Source organism: Podarcis bocagei (genome assembly GCF_964188305.1).
Source record: "Podarcis bocagei genome assembly, chromosome: 15".
NCBI classification, from domain to species: Eukaryota; Metazoa; Chordata; class Lepidosauria; order Squamata; family Lacertidae; genus Podarcis; species Podarcis bocagei.
This window is the reverse complement of record NC_138141.1, coordinates 13,710,188-13,726,248: the sequence shown is the minus strand read 5'-3', so window position 1 is coordinate 13,726,248 and position 16,061 is coordinate 13,710,188. Positions and strand designations below refer to the sequence as shown.

The window sequence follows — 16,061 nt, the reverse complement described above, 5'->3', positions numbered from 1 at the left end:
GAATATATACACCTTGGATGAGAGAGGGATGGTTTGGTTTTTCTTCTCTCTTGCTTCATGATTGGTTGGTATTCCTAACATATCTCCAGTGTGATTGTTTTGTGATTTCCCCATTTTATATTTGCTGTACTCGTGCAGTACTCGTGTTCTGTATGAGGAAGTAGTGTTTTTATCTGCTAATGTTTTCTTGTTGTGAGCTGCTTGTTGGGGAAAAGGCGTACAGAAACATTAAATAAAATTGAATGCTTGCTCACCCATGGCTTGGCTTAACATTGCATGCGAACTGGACCAATGCTTTTAGGCCTAGCCTGTTTAGTGTGTTTAATTACTACAGGATTATGCACTGCTAGACAGAGGCAGGAGTGTTGCGATGGAAATTTCCAGTATTTGCCTTTCTGAGACTGGAGGGTGAGGACTATTTATCTTGGAGAACCGCTAAGAGTCCCAGTCACTCAGACCTAATTTAAACTTGTCTGGCTGTGAGTTTGGGGTGACTTAACCTGTTTGGATTCAATAAAGTTGCCTGTCCTCCCACGGTTATCTGCCTCCTTTCCTTCATGCCTATATATTTTCCACATGTCCTTTCCAAAGAGTTTTCACTCTCCTCCCTTCACACCAAAAGAGAGTCCTCCTGACAGCTCCCCCTCCTTTTTAAGCATCGTGCAGGAAATTTTGTCACCTTTCCAGGAAAAAAAATATATATCTTGGGATTTCAGTCAGGAGGACATGATGAAATGGTTTAAAACAAAAAAACAGACTTGGTCATACAGAAGAGAACATCTCCAACACCCTTGAGAAAGCATCACATTTCCCAACAATCTGTTCCAACTGCCATAACAAAATTGACATGTTCGGTTCTAGAAGGGCATTTCAGATGAAAAGGAGACAAAATAACCTTGTGGCCTTTCCTCTCCTCCCCTCCCCAGATGGCTCATGAAAAGACAGCTAGCTTGTGGCAAGTACATGACATAAGATTACCTCATAGGGCATTTCCTGTCATTTCAGCTGCATTGAAACACACACGTCATATCCCGTTTTTCTGCTCACAGATTTCTTGGATACATCAAAGTCAGGCCCTGGCGGACTTTGTGGAGCTGGTCCAAGGCCGCATTCATTGCCATACATTTAAAGCACTGCGATACCACTTTAAACAGACATGGCTTCCCTCAAATAATTCTGGGAGCTGTAGTTTGCTAAGGGTGCTGAGCATTGTTAGAAAACCCCTATTAATCCCCTCACAGAGCTAAAATTCCCAGTTGTTTAACAGTCAACCCTTCTTCACAGGGAACTCAGGAAATCAAAGCTCTGTGAGGCAAACGGGTCTCCTAAGAACTTTATAACACCCTTAACAGGTCACAGCTCCCAAAATGTGGAAGCAGGAAGCCATGGCTGTTTAAAATGGTATCATAGCAGTGTAAACATATGAGGTAAATGTGTCCCAAGACAATTTGCTGCTTGGATCAGAACAGCAAATGGTCCCCTCTCCGCACAAGTCAAAGTCCTCTAAAGTTTTTGCTGTGGATACCTGGGAGGAAACATAACGTAAGAATGCATCATTTTCTGTTCCTCCCTATTCACCACATGCAGCACTGTTTCCATTCCCCTGCAGTTCACCCCTTATTAAAAGTAGGGAGAGATGTTAGGAGACCCCTATTCCCCTCACACACCTACAATTCTCAGAGTCCCTTGTGAAGACAAATTTGCTGTTCAACCACACTGAAAATTAAAGTTCCATTAGGGGAATAGGAGTCTCCTAACAACTCTCGGCACCCTTAACAAACTACAGGCCTCAGAAATCTTTGTGGGAAGACATTTAAAGTGATATGAAAGGGCTTTAAATGTACAGTGCAGACGGGGCCTGAGACCCTGAGAATTATCCCCAAGCCTCCCTTGTCCTCTAAAAGGGCTATAACTCTGTTTCAAAAGCACACATGAGTTACTTCTCGGGTTTGTTTCCTCTTGAGGGCATAAAATAGATTTCTTTGCAGAGCTGGGTTTTAAAAAAAAATTCTTTTCCTCACACACACTTAAAAGTGGGATGCTGCAGAGAACTTGGCAAAAAATAGAATCCCTCCAAAAAGCAGCCCAGATTCTAAATGGGGGGGGGGAGAGAGAGAGCCCAAAAGGAGTGCCTTCCCTAAGCAACGTGCACATTGCTATTTACCACGAGCGGCAACAAATGCCAGCGTCTCCACAAGGCCTCTTTTTCCAGCAAGGAGGCACGTCACTACCCAAGGGACAGATACGATTACGAAGCATGGTACAGACCACACACAGCGAGTACAGAAAAACACACGTTGAATTATCAGCTTTCCTTGGGTTACTCGCCCAGCCCAGGCTGGTTCTTTCGCCGAGGCTGTCCCCGTCTGAATTTTCTGAGTTTGGGGTGGGGGTGGGAAACAGGGACTCCTGACTCAATAAAGATGAAAATAAAGGCACAAAGGGACTGCTTGGAGATGGGGGGGGTGCTGTAAATATGGGACGTTGCTGTTGTTTGTTTTCTCGACGGTGACAGAAACCGCACAGCGCACTTTTAAAGCTGCCTTGGCTCTCAGCTCCACTGTTCCTGCCAAAGCCAGGAATCTCATGAAGTCTCCCCTCCGATACTATAGTTTGGCACTAAACATGTTGCCCAGAGGCAAGTAGCAAGCATCTTCAACCTGGTCACATGCAGTCTGAGACAGACCTTGCTTCCCGTATGTTCAGACAGGAGATTCTTGACTTCATTAACCGATCAGCTCATTGATGACCTTTTTTCCTCAGCCTTCCTCCACAGAGCATATACAGAACTGAACAACTGTTTGATTTGCTTCAAGATAGTGCCGTGAGAAAATTAGGGGTTGACTTTTACAGCCCAGCTCCCCCAAGGGACTCCCCAAATATCCCGTAAGTCCATGATCGGTCAAAGAAGAATAGGTGGAGGTTAGAACCAGCCAAAGCAAGGCAGATATTTATTTTTCTGTTGCAACAGAGTCTCCCTACCTTGCAAGGGGGTGATGACCCAGAACAAAAGCATGCAGCAACTTTTAAAGGCAAGAAATTGCCCAACTCCTTAGCTAAAGACCACCTACAAGCCATACCAGTGTCACAGAAAGAGGCGGTCTACAACGGAAATTTGAGAGTGTGGCTTGTCACCTGTCTGTCAAGATACCTGATCATGCTTGATGATTGCCTGGGCCATTCTTTTGAAATGGTAAATACCTTAGTTCTGGGATTCATTGTCCTAGACCTCCTTTAATCATGTGAGAAGTTTATCTATTTACAGGGTTGGAAGGATTTTGCAGATGAAAAGAACTATTGGGAAAGGTTTTCCCAAGATGCTTCCTTCTACTGGGTGCACCTTAAAATTTGTGTAAACAATAGGAGTGATGGTTTGCTCTGCTGAAGCAGCCGGTGAGGTTTCCTTTGTAGAAGAAGCCAGAAATGACTATGATTTTCAGTAGTGCAGGATGCATTGAGCTGCTTTATCAGCAAACAGCATGCTCTTTTCTCTAACACTCACCAGAGTGAGGGGCTGGTGAACAATTTCAATTTACTAACTTCTAGTGGTGTGCTTTCCCCTCCACCTTGACTCACCGTTACATCCTGTAATAGGTATGAGTTACTCGTGCGTAAACTGCCGCCTCTCTAGGCTTAATTGCCTTGGTTAAACCGTTCTGACTGCACAGCCCATCTCCGCGCGGCTGTCTCAGTCGCTAGCAGAATCTGTCTGTGGGCGTTTCTTAAACCTCTTCCAGCATAGAAGCTGTCTGACTCCCAAACGCCTCCTTCTCTCACTGCGCGGGAGTCTTCTGCGCAGGGAGGGCGTGGGTAGTGGAGGACCTGTGCTCTCCTCACTGATGTCCAGAGAAGAATCCCGGAGCTCTCCCTCTGCCTCCCCCATATCCCGGGTGTTGCGCTGATTTCCTTCCCCCTCAACCGAGCTGCTTCTCCCCCTGGTGCTGGGTACTTCGCCCGCAGAATCTGGGAGCCTCCCCTTCGCCTCTCGCTCTGATATCAGTTCCCTGACACATCCAAACCAGATTTCAAGCTAATGCTGGCCTTCCTCTCCATCTGGCTGCATGTTATGACTATTTTGAATAGGGATGGAGAACCTGTTACAATTTGAGAGCCATGTTCCCTTTCGGACAACTTTCCGGTTCAAGAACCCATCACAGGCAGGCAAAAGCATTCAAAGAAAGCGCAAAGCAGAAGTGGTGAGGAAGGTGCTTCAGGAGGTTCTAGCTTGGGGAGAGTCCCAGAGGCCAGATATAGATACCTCACTCAGCCCCCAGGCCTGAGCTTCCCCACCCCTGATTTAGAAGCTTCAGTTGGTACTAAACATAGCCTCTTTCCTCTCATTGTTGGTTGGGTTAATATGGTGGCTTGTCAACCAACATAAATACAACAGCTGAGGTTTGGCAGATGAACCAGTCTTGTGCATGAATCATAGAGTTGGAAGGAGTCTTGTAGGCAGTACAGCTCCCTGCTTGATGCAGGAACTCCCTAGCTAGAGCCTCTGCCTGAAGACCCCCAGTGAGGGAGAGGCCACCCGCCCCCTCTGGGTGATTGGTTGGTTCCAGTGTCAAACTTCTGCTACGTTTTCTCCTGACGTTCTGCTGAAACCTACCCTCCAGCCCACTGTATCTCTACAAACTACAAGAAAGAAGATTCCACCTAAACATTAGGAAGAACTTCCTGACAGTAAGAGCTGTTCGACAGTGGAATTTCCTGCCAAGGAGTGTGGTGGAGTCTCCTTCTTTGGAGGTCTTTAAGCAGAGGCTTGACAACCATATGTCAGGAGTGCTCTGATGGTGTTTCCTGCTCGGCAGGGGGTTGGACTCGATGGCCCTTGTGGTCTCTTCCAACTCTATGATTCTATGATTCTATAATTCTTCAACTTGGAACAGACACATTTGCAGAGGATAAGGCTATTGGGGCCAATAGCCACAATGGCTACCTGTCCTCCCTTCCTCTGAATTATAGCCGCTGGGAATTGCGAGTGGGAGGGCGCTGTTGAACTCTAGTCCTGCTTGCAAGCTTCCCATAGGCATCTGGTTGGCTACTGTAAGAACAGAATGCTAGATTAGATGGGGATCTGGACTGAACCAGCAGGACTCTTCCTATTTTCTTATGGTAGTTCTGCTCTCCAGGGCAGCCTTACCAGAGGGATTGGCTGGTCCACTGTTGGAAGTGGAATACTGGACTAGACAAGCCTTTGATATCTGATCTAGGAAGGTTGTTCTTAGGTCCTAATGCCTTAGACCCATTTGTTTGTTTCTCCATTCACACACACAGTGCCAGATGCACTTTTGCAAGTTATTATCCCAGAGGAACTTTGCACATTCTCAGAGAAGCTGATCGTAGTGTGCAGGGATTTTTGAAAACAAGAGCTAGTGGAAGCCTTAACATTGCTGACCTTCCAGAGAGAAACCCTGGGGCTGTTGGTCCTTTCTCACTCCCGACTGACAATGATCACTGGGTCATAGTGCTCAACAGTCCATGTACTCAGCCTTTTTCTGCAGGAAATTGTTTGCAGTGTGTCTGCCAAAGAGAATGTTGTGATATTTCTTTTAAAAAACAAAATAAATGCCTTCAATCACGCAATCAACAGGGTGTTGTCTTACACAGTTCACTTCTTCCTCCCATTAATGGGCATGGAGAAAAACAGCGAAGCTATTTCTTCTTGTTTAAAAGAAGCTATTTTTGACGTAAACCAGTTTGCTATCAAATTCAGCATAAATGTCATCCTGAGTAAGAAAATATTCAAGTGATATATTCTGTTCTTCCTGGAATGAACATTTCATTCCCGAAACACAAAAGCAAACCAGGCAGATACAGATGGGGTGAGCCAAAGGCAGGTGGGCATCTGCTGGAAGATCTCTGGGGGATCTGCAGCAGCTCTGATGGCAAGAGTGTCTAACACCTAGTGGTTCAGCAATTGCAATAACAGCCCCACATTTTTCACTTGAATTCAGCTGCTGGAAAGGAAGAAAATTAGTCAACAGCGGACTTTGGGAGCTCAGTTCAGCTCTTCAATAGGAAATGAATTCCTAAGGCACTTCCATACATTCTCTTTATTCAGCATTCATTCCGATTTGTTTGTGGGGAGGTCAGATGATGTGTGAAAGCAAGTGTATAACTACAATGGAACTCGTGGGTGCACAACGAAGCTGAATGGATGCATGAAATGGAATGGATGAAAGAGGAGCGGGCAATTTCTTTTTTTAAAAAAAATATTATTTATTTGGTTTTTCAAATTAAGATTTTACGGAGATATATCAGACATAAATCATAAAAACAAGACTCCAGGGAATCTCCTAGACTTCCCTCCTCCCCTTTGTGGGTCCAATTAATCATTTCATCCCACATCTTTTATCATACTCCAAATCCTTTGCCTCTTCCATTATGTCCAGAATTCAACCTTAAACTACAAGTGATATTCCAATCCTAATAACGATTTTAACTGTTTACAATGGTCTTTAAGATAAATTATAAATTTTCCGCATTCCTTATTAAAATTTTGGTCTTCCTAATTTCTGACTCTTCCAGTCATTTTAGCCATTTCAGCATTGTCCATCATCTCGATCTGCCATTCTTCTCTCATAGGAACTTTATCTTCTTTCCATCTCTGGGTCCTGTAACATCCGTGCAGCTGTGGTCGCGTACAAATGTTGTCTTAAACATCTTTTTTCATTTCATTATAAATCATTTCCCAATAATTTTTGATTACTCCCTTTTCACAAAACATCTGATCTTTGGGGGAAATGGTTTTATTGCTCAAGACCTCCCAATGGAAGCAGATTTAGGGGAGCATGACCGGTTCGCCTGTGTGGGGTGCCAAGGTGAGAGGGCACTGCAGGAGGTGCCACAACAATGTTGAACAATGGAATGTGAGATGTGGGAGGGGCTGCAAAATTTTGGCATCACAGGAGGCGCCACTGAAATTTCAAAGCCTGAAGTCTGCCACTGCTGTAAACTGCGCGTCCTGAATTTGCTGGTATGTGATCAAATTCCTTCTAAAAATAGCAACAAACTGGGGGCACCCCTGGGTTCTGTATGTTCTCAGATGCGTCCTGTTCTTTCATTCTAAGTATATGGTAGATCTTGGGGTTATAGTAAAAAGAAAGTCGATCCAACAGGCCTGACATCTGCCCCCACCTCGCTCTAAAGAATAACACCCAAAGTGGGAACTTCATAGAAGCATCACTGATGACTTGGAAGTCACTTACATATCCCAAAGAAAGAGAAAATGCAGCAGCAGTATCCAAAAAAAAAGTTTGCCTAAACTAATATGCTATAATTTAAATAGAAATACAATGCATCCTCACCACAATGAGAAACACATGTGCCCTGCAGGCCAGCTTGCTCCACTGTCCATACGTTAACCACTAATGTCCAGGTCCTATAAGACTATAAGGCAGTTCCAGTTTAATTTTGTTGCTGCCCAGTGTCTATACTTGAGACTGCTGCTTTCAGCTCATAGTCTCCTTATTTTGCATGTACTTTTGCAAGTGTGCCATGTTGCTTTTGATACTGCGGCGCTGCTCAGGGTGTTCTCTGAGCAGAAGAGGGCTGCAAACTATCTTACTTATTTCAGCTGTACTCGCCTCTTTTGCCTGCTTGCCTTTAGCGCTGCAATCCAACCCTGCTGATGTCTCATTTTAGGGGTGGGGGCAGGACTTGGCTGGCTCAGGGGCCCTTGGTGCTCGTGTATCCCTCACGTCACTTCGCCTGCTTTGATGTGGTTCCCTCGGACAGCTGGGCGAAAGTGTGAAGACGGACCTGGACGCTGCCTTGTGAAAATAACATGTGGTTCTAGTTTAGAGTCCGAGGCTCTGACTTGGAATGGGAATGCCATCGTGGGGATCGTGCTGACATGGATTTAATAATGGTACACACAGAAAGGCGGGCCTCATGGTGTTTCTCCATAGGGAACATGGAGTCTTAGTGATGATCAGCTTATAAGGGTAATATATGTGTGTTTCTCCACCATTGGGAGCAGGGTGTTTTGCTGCAGAATGAACTTGATCATTGCCTTTGTTAGAACGTGACATCTAATATTGCATATAATAAAATCAGTGGGGCCATTCCAAATCCCCAAAGTAGTAGGTATGCCTGAAGAGAAACTCTTAATGCAATCATTTGCAGGCCTTGTATGCCTCCTGTCAGGGATTGTGCTGAGGAGGGCTGCACTGAGGAGGAATGGTTGGAGCCTCCCCCTCCCCCTCCGCCTGCTCCTGATCAGGATCCTGAATCTTCCCAGGAGCAGGAGGAAAATATAGATTTGGAACAGTGGTTTGCAGAGGGGCATAGTTCAGAAGGCAGAAGCTGGGAAATACTGGATGAGGAACAGCTAGGAGGAGAAGAACTGGGAGAGAGAGGGCGTTAACAGATTCATAGTCTTTGGACAGCATTCCTCCACCCTCCCCAAGGTCTCAGAAAGTCTCAGAACAGAAAGTGCAGAGGGTACAAGCTCAGATTACAAGACGTAGGAGTGACATAGATTAATGGAGGGGTATTAGCTTTAATTGGGAGCACCATCATTTCGAGGAGTCGTGTTCTTTGTTCTCTCACTGTGATTATTAAAGATTCTAACTGGTAAGACGTTCCTTTCATTTGATCTTCTTATCTACTGCAATGGGTAGAGGAAGCCAATTCCCTGAAGCCTGACACCTCCTTCCAACAACTCCTGCAGCCAAGCTGCTGCCAAACATATTCTCTGCTTTCCTATGGACCATATCAGTGAGGCCAGGAGGGGTGGGGTCTTGTTGTCTGGGCAGCCCAGGCCCTCCATAAAGCCCAGTCTTGCACCATGGGGAGATCACTTCGGTGCTGCTAACGCAACGTTTTGACTTCACCCCTGGAGGCGCACTCCATTGTCTCTCAAGGCAGATGGATGGCAACAACAGCAGCACTCTTTGGCAGGCCACAGTTTTCATGGGGTCTCTCAGGATGCCCTTTTTGTTGTGCATTCATGATTACTTTTGCTCATGGCAGTATTGGGACAGTCATATACAATCCACTTTTCAATACCATCTACAACTGCAAAGGTTTTGGGGTGGTCACAAAGCTTCTGTTCCAATCAGTGCTTATCCTGTAATTTCCTGCTGAAATCCTATAAACCCTTTATACCACAAACATTCCAGGCTTTGTTTGCTTGCCCTGCTTTTGTTGCACTGTGGCACAAGAGAGCCCTTCCAGATAGCAATGTGTTAAAAGAGAAGCATCACAGAAGCAACTCATAAAACAGAATGGTGTGTGGACAGTCCAATATAAATCTAGCACCAATGCACTTGTGCATTGTGTATTGTATTGCCAGTGTGGCGTAGTGGTTAAGAGCGGTAGACTCGTAATCTGGGGAACCGGTTTCGCGTCTCCGCTCCTCCACATGCAGCTGCTGGGTGACCTTGGGCCAGTCACACTTCTCTGAAGTCTCTCAGCCTCACTCACCTCACAGAGTGTTTGTTGTGGGGGAGGAAGGGAAAGGAGATTGTGAGCCTCTTTGAGACTCCTTAAAGGTAAAGGGGACCCTGACCGTTAGGACTCTGGGGTTGTAGCGCTCATCTCGCTTTATTGGCCGAGGGAGCCGGTGTACAGCTTCCGGGTCATGTGGCCCGCATGACTAAGCTGCTTCTGGCGAACCAGAGCAGCACACAAAAACACCATTTACCTTCCCACCAGAGCGGTACCTATTTATCTACTTGCACTTTGACGTGCTTTCAAACTGCTAGGTTGGCAGGAGCAGGGACCGAGCAACAGGAACTCACCCCGTCGCAGGGATTCGAACCGCCAACCTTCTGTTCGGCAAGCCCTAGGCTCTGTAGTTTAGACCACAGTGCCACCTGTGTCCCTTAGAGACTCCTTAGAGTAGTGATAAAGTCGGATATCAAATCCAAACTCTTCTTCTTCTATCAAAGACATGTTGCACAATAAACCTGGGGGGGGGGGGAGAAACCACCAGTCTGAAGGGGCCCATCGTTAATAAAAAGTAGCTATGCCAAAATGAATCAGGAAGGCCATAGGTCTCCATGTAATAAAAACTCTCTTTTCCCTTCTTTAAATCAGACTCAAGATTGCAACAGGCTCAAGCTACATAAGCCTTCTGTGTTGCTGCCTGTTGTGTGTAGCCTTTGGACTTCTGCTGGGTTTGATATTTCATCCCTCAGTCTCCGTCTAGCCCGAGACCATGCAATATAGATGACTGCCAGTAATTTAACTGCAGTGCCACTGTCTGTAAGATGCCAAGGCTGAAAATGTAGAGGTGCTGACAAGCTCATCTGTTCATTGCATCCTCCAGATATCCATGACTGTGGGAGATCACTGTATATATTATTTTTTTAAAAATCTAGGTAGCCACAGTGTGATCCTATGCATGCCTGTTCAAAGGCAAGTCCCTTTGAATTCAGTGGGACTTACTCCTAGGTAAGTGTGTATAGGATTGCAATCCTAGTCGATCTGATTTTGTAGTGAGAGTCTCTGATTCCACAATAAGGCAAATTTCCATGCTTTTTTGTGCATGAGTGAGTTAACAGGAACGTTATCTCTTCTCTTGCACTGAGCATGAAATTGGACCAACAATCATATTTAGATAATCAGAAGAAAGTAAACAGTACAGCTCTCCTGGGACTATGCCACTTGAGAATGAAGATGGAGGACTGGAAAACTGAACCCTCTCTTATTATTTTTCCGGTGCCGACAGAAGAACAATATATGAGAGTTCAAGCCTAGCCTCTTTTTTTTAATGATATTTATTGAAACAAACAATTTTTAAAATTACACAGAAAAAAGACAAAATTACAAAAAAGCAAAAACACACACACACACACAAATAAAACCATCACTTTCAAATTCTCGATTTTCATTACCTTCTTTCCATGACCTCCTCCTCCTCCTATCTCTTGTATCTTGATTAATAGTTGTCACAGCAAATGCTTTCCATAATTCATAATATTCTGTCATTACATTACCTTACTCTATTATCATCTTGTCTTATAAAAACAACCTTAAAGCTTAAAACTTAAATCTTATTTTTACTAACTTCTCATAACCATTACCTTTTTGCCTAGTTCTTTAAACATTTTTACAAGAGCCAAATAATTTCATTTCAACATTTTTCCAATGTTCATAAAACATTTCTGGTAATAAAAAGAAATACAATAGGAAAAAAAAGATTCCAATCTTCTTCCAGCGTCCCCTCCCCCCGGTCCCGGGATTGTCAGTCTTTTTTGTCCCATTAGTCTGGCACATTAACCTGGTGCTCTTATATCCGAGGCCTTCAAATCACTTCCATGTCCCTTTCGCAGCTCTTCTTCATATTTTCCTTTCACTCGCGGGAACTCCAGCTTTGTAGTGTTTTTGACCCTTTTCTACAAATCAGCCCCTTTCTCATAGTCCAGACTAAGCTCCATGTGATGTTTTAAAACATAATTCAGATTTCCTCCAAAATTGGAAGTCCCAACAGCTCCAAACCTCTGACGGCCCATTACCAAACTCAGAAAGTCCCAACATCCCTGCATAGGGGGGTCAGTCCAACCCCCCATTTCCAGTTCAATCCAAACTTTATCTTTCCAAGTCTTGTTTTTTCCAAGTTCATTTGTCAAGTCCAAAGGCTCATTTTCCTGCTGGGCCAAAAGTCCCTCCATCCCTGGCGTCCCAGATTCAGCAAGATCCTCTTCTTTCTGTTGTTCTGTCGTGGCACACTCCTGTTTTAGTTCCTGAGTGGGCTCCATATAATTTTCCACTACCTGATCAAAGGCTCTGGCAGCATTAGTCATAAAATCCATCTTCTGACTTAACTGATCCAATAGGGCATTTATTTTACAGAAAGCACCCAACAGTGTTTCTGAAGGCATTGTCCTGCAAGGTCACAAAATTCTTTCCCACAGTTGTAATCAGTAACAGCTGCAAGTTCCCAGGATTTAGTTACAATTTCACCATTCCCCTCTAGGGGGAAAAACTTCTGATTGTTCTTTTCCTTGAAAACAATAGCAACAGAGTTTCTTTTTTAAGATATTATGTCCATATTTGTTCTTTTAAAAGACGAGAGGAAACAATGGAATCACACTATTTCCCTTCTTTTAACTATCTGTCAAAGCATTTATTTCTGGTCAATGAGCTTCAATCATGAAATCTGACACCCCGTTCCAGGGTCAGGACGGTGGAAAATTACTTTACTTTAGCTTTATTTCTGCAGGTTTAAGCAGCTCAATAAGAGCCCCCCTTCTTCTCCTGCTTCCGAAGGGGGGTTCCGCGATTTTGAATGATGAAAGTCAATCCTTTAAAAGTGATTTTTAAGGCTCTAGTTTGCGTTGTCTTTGCTTTGCTACAAGAAAACGGAAGGGTGACTTCCTGTTTAGACCTTTCCGTTTCAGTACCAAATTAGGGTAAAATTTAAAGTCCAAATTCCTTTTATTTCGCCAATTCTTGTTTAAAATCCGAATATTTAGCATTCCAGTACTCACGGTTGGTTATTTTAGATGCCAAATTGTCCCAGGAAAAAGGCAGCGCTCTCCGGCAACGGCTGTGCAGCTTCACTCCGCAGAAAAAGCAATTGACTCACAGCACCGCACCACTTCCCCCTCTTCACTTCGGAGCCTGTTTATGGGTTCCTTAGTGGGTTGGGGGGCGCTAAGGGTGCCCGCCGAGTCCCACGGTCACAGGCTTCGTCCGCCTGTGATTTTCAGAAGGGTCCCCGCTACGGCGCATTGGAAAAGACCCGTTTCGTGCGGAGCTTGTCCCTCCAGTTCAGAGGGAGTCCGCCATCGCCGGAGGCGCCACCCCGGAAGTCTCCAAGCCTAGCCTTTCTGATGTGCAAGTTTTCTACATGTAGGGAACATGAGAGTAATCAATGATAGGATTCCCCTCTCTGCATTCTCAACTGCTACAGCATTACATTCTCAAGAAAGCCAGTTCTGCCAGTGAACAGGGAATTATCTTCACATGTGGTGGGGGTGTAAATATGTACAATTTTTTTGGCAAAGGGTGTTTAACAGAAATCACTGGGTTAAAGCTGGCCGAAAGCCCAGAGGCAGCATTATTATCAATCTACAATGGAGTGGAAGGTTTGCAGGCTATGAAGGACTTGCTCACAAATGTATTGACAGCTGCACAAATTATTATAGCTACAAAGTAGAAGGGTCAAGCTTAATATAATATGGAAGAATGGTATAAAGAGGTGTGGGATATAGCTATTAATGGTAAATTAACATGTGCCATTAAGGTAAGACGGGGAATAAGTAGGAGAAATGATTTTGAGGAGATATGGAGGGTGTTTGTAGGATCTATACTGTTAAAACGGAAAGGGGTCAAACCATCGCAGGAATTGTTGAAATTTTGGGAGGTTGGATAGTTACAATGGAATGGTCTTGGTGGTGGGGTGCACATTTTTATTCTTATTTATTTATGATTATTACTTTGTCAAAATAAAATTGAAAATTGAAAAAGGAAGGAAGGAAGGAAGGAAGGAAGGAAGGAAGGAAGGAAGGAAGGAAGGAAGGAAGCCAGTTCCATATGAGTCTTCTGTGTAAATCTGCCCTTTCGTGTAGCTTTGATAGTCAGCATGCCTCTGAATACCAGATTCTGGGGAGCCCAACTGGAAGAGTCCTATTGCCTCAAGTTCTACTTAAGGGCTTCCTAGAGGTATCTGGTGAGACAGAGCGCTGGCCCAGACGGGCCTTTGGCCTGAACCTTCAGGGCTCTTCTGGTATTCTTATAACACACAACAAATCTGATATTTGCTCCTTGCTTAGATCTAGATTGTTTGACCATATTTAGAACAGCAGACATACAGTGGAGTCACACCAGAATCACCAGCTCTTTTTGGCTCTTGCTAGCAGAAAGGAAAAGGAGAAAGCAACATATATGGTGGGGAGGGATGGTCTAAGAAGAAGAAGACATAAATAAAGGCAAGTCTCATGTTGCAGGTCAGGGTAAAAGGTCTGAAGAAGCTGAAAAGTGCTGATTTAGAGGATAATTTAGGATTCTCTGGGCTTTCTGTCCCAGAGAGGCTTTCGAACTGCAACAGAATAGCTGCCTTTTCATCAATTGAATGGACAGAGGGGGACTATTCCACATTAAGATCCCACGTGTTGCCGCAGATGTTATAAACAGCTGATTTCCAACAGGAAGCTGACTTAGCACATGCTGGGAGCTGGGAATTCTGCTATTCCAGTTTGCTCCTAAGTGAATTTCATGCTGACCACGAGTTGTGCTGCATTGACAGGCAGACTCGCTGCAGCCACAGATCGCATGCAGGAGAATCAACTTTGCACACTTGCCCTGCCAGCATGGGCCAAGGCTCAGTGTGCTAACAGTACCTTCGGATATTTGACAGAGAAAATGAGGTGTGCTATCATTGTTTAATTGCATGCAACTGCTGCATGTCTAGTCTGGTTTTCTTCTACTTCTTAAGAGGACAAGCAAGTATTCATCTTCTCCCTTGCAGCAAACCCATCTCTTCCCTTTTTTGATCTTATTCTTCTGAAATGTGCATGTGCTCCAGCCCAGTTTTCAAAGCCCAGTCACCACTTATTGACTGTGCTGTACATGACCTTTGGGTTCAGGCCAAGCCTCCTTCAGAAAGCGAAGAGGGCAGGAGGGATGAGCAAATCTGTTAACTTTAGTTTCTTCGGTTCCTCCTTTTCTAATCTTAAATTCAGTTCTCCAGATTTCCACAATACTTTGCATTTTCTCCCCCCCTTTTTTTTAAAGCCCTCGTGAAAATTAATCAGCATTTTAGTACAAATTTGTCCTAATAGTCCAAATTTTTGTATGCAAATTTTTGTATACACATTTTTGCAAATAATTTCCCCCAAACATAATGTGGATGCTATTTTCATCAATGTGTGTGTTTTTATGTACACCTTACCTTAGCATATGCATTTTGAACACATTATTTGGCAGGCGAACAGCCTTGCAAAATTCAAAGATGTGCAAATTTTGAATGAGGGCTGCATTTAAGTTAGCACACTGTTTTTGAAAGTGTGAAATAGTTAGGCTCACCTTTAAGTGCATACGGAATGAATTTCTCTCCAATCTCTAGATGCCTGATCTGGGGAAGGCCATCTCAACCAATGTTTCAGAGAAGGTGACAGGTGAATTTATTACCATTGTCCCCGCGGACTTCGCCAACTTCTGCAAGGCTCATAGGAGAGGCTGGGAATCTTTTTTCTTTCTTTTTTTTTTCAGTCCAAGCACCACATTCCCTTCTGGGGAGTCTTCCAAGGTCACAGGCCAGAGGCGGGCAGGGCCAGAGGCAAAAATGGGAGGAGTAATAAACACAAATGTCAGACCTTCCAAGTGTCCCTATTTTCCAAGGACAGTCCTGGGTTTACAGAAGTTGTCCGATTTGATCCTGGAATGTCTCACTTTTCCTTAGGACGTCCCTATTTTCATCAAAGAAATGTTGGAGTGTATGGAGTTGTGTGACCCCTGAGGAGATAAATAACTCTTCAAACTTTAGAAGACATCTGAAGGCAGCACTGTATAGGGAAATCTTTAAATGTTGAGGAGGAGGAGGAGGAGGAGAGTTTGAATTTGATATCCCACTTTATCACTACCCGAAGGAGTCTCAAAGCGGCTAACATTCTCCTTTCCCTTCCTCCCCCACAACAAACACTGTGAGGTGAGTGGGGCTGAGAGACTTCAAAGAAGTGTGACTGGCCCAAGGTCACACAGCAGCTGCAAGTGGAGGAGTGGAGACGCGAACCCGGTTCACCAGATTACAAGTCCACCGCTCTGAACCACTACACCACACTGGCTCTTTTTATTATGTTTTATTATGTTTCTATATATGTTGGAAGCTGCCCAGAGTGGCTGAGGCAGCCCAGTCAGGTGGGCACAATATAAACAAAACAATTCTTATTCTTACTACTTCTACTATGGAATAGGACGTCCCTATTTTTAGCAGAGAAATGTTGGAGGGTATGAAATGTGTACCTTTGTACAGTATGCCGGTTTTTAAACACATTCCATTCAGCCAAGGAAGAGGCATTGTCAGAGTTCAAAAACACTGTCCAGCCAAGCAAAAGCATTCTACGAAGCAGGGCCAGTGAGGGGTGTGGCCAGGGGGGATGGGGCGT

General features: G+C 44.5%; 1 protein-coding gene across 2 annotated transcripts in view; it reads right to left on the bottom strand.

Annotated features, from left to right (window-relative positions):
• The window catches only part of VSIG10L2 (V-set and immunoglobulin domain containing 10 like 2), a 174,004-nt gene that overhangs the window by 40,067 nt on the left and 117,876 nt on the right, over window positions 1–16,061 (bottom strand). The window contains exon 1 of one of the 2 annotated variants that reach the window (XM_081171630.1): window positions 14,983–15,044. The exons of the other annotated variant lie outside the window; for it this stretch is intronic. The gene's annotated coding sequence lies outside the window, so the exon portion shown is untranslated. Of the gene's footprint in view, window positions 1–14,982; window positions 15,045–16,061 lie in introns of those variants that run through there. 2 annotated transcript variants of the gene reach the window in all.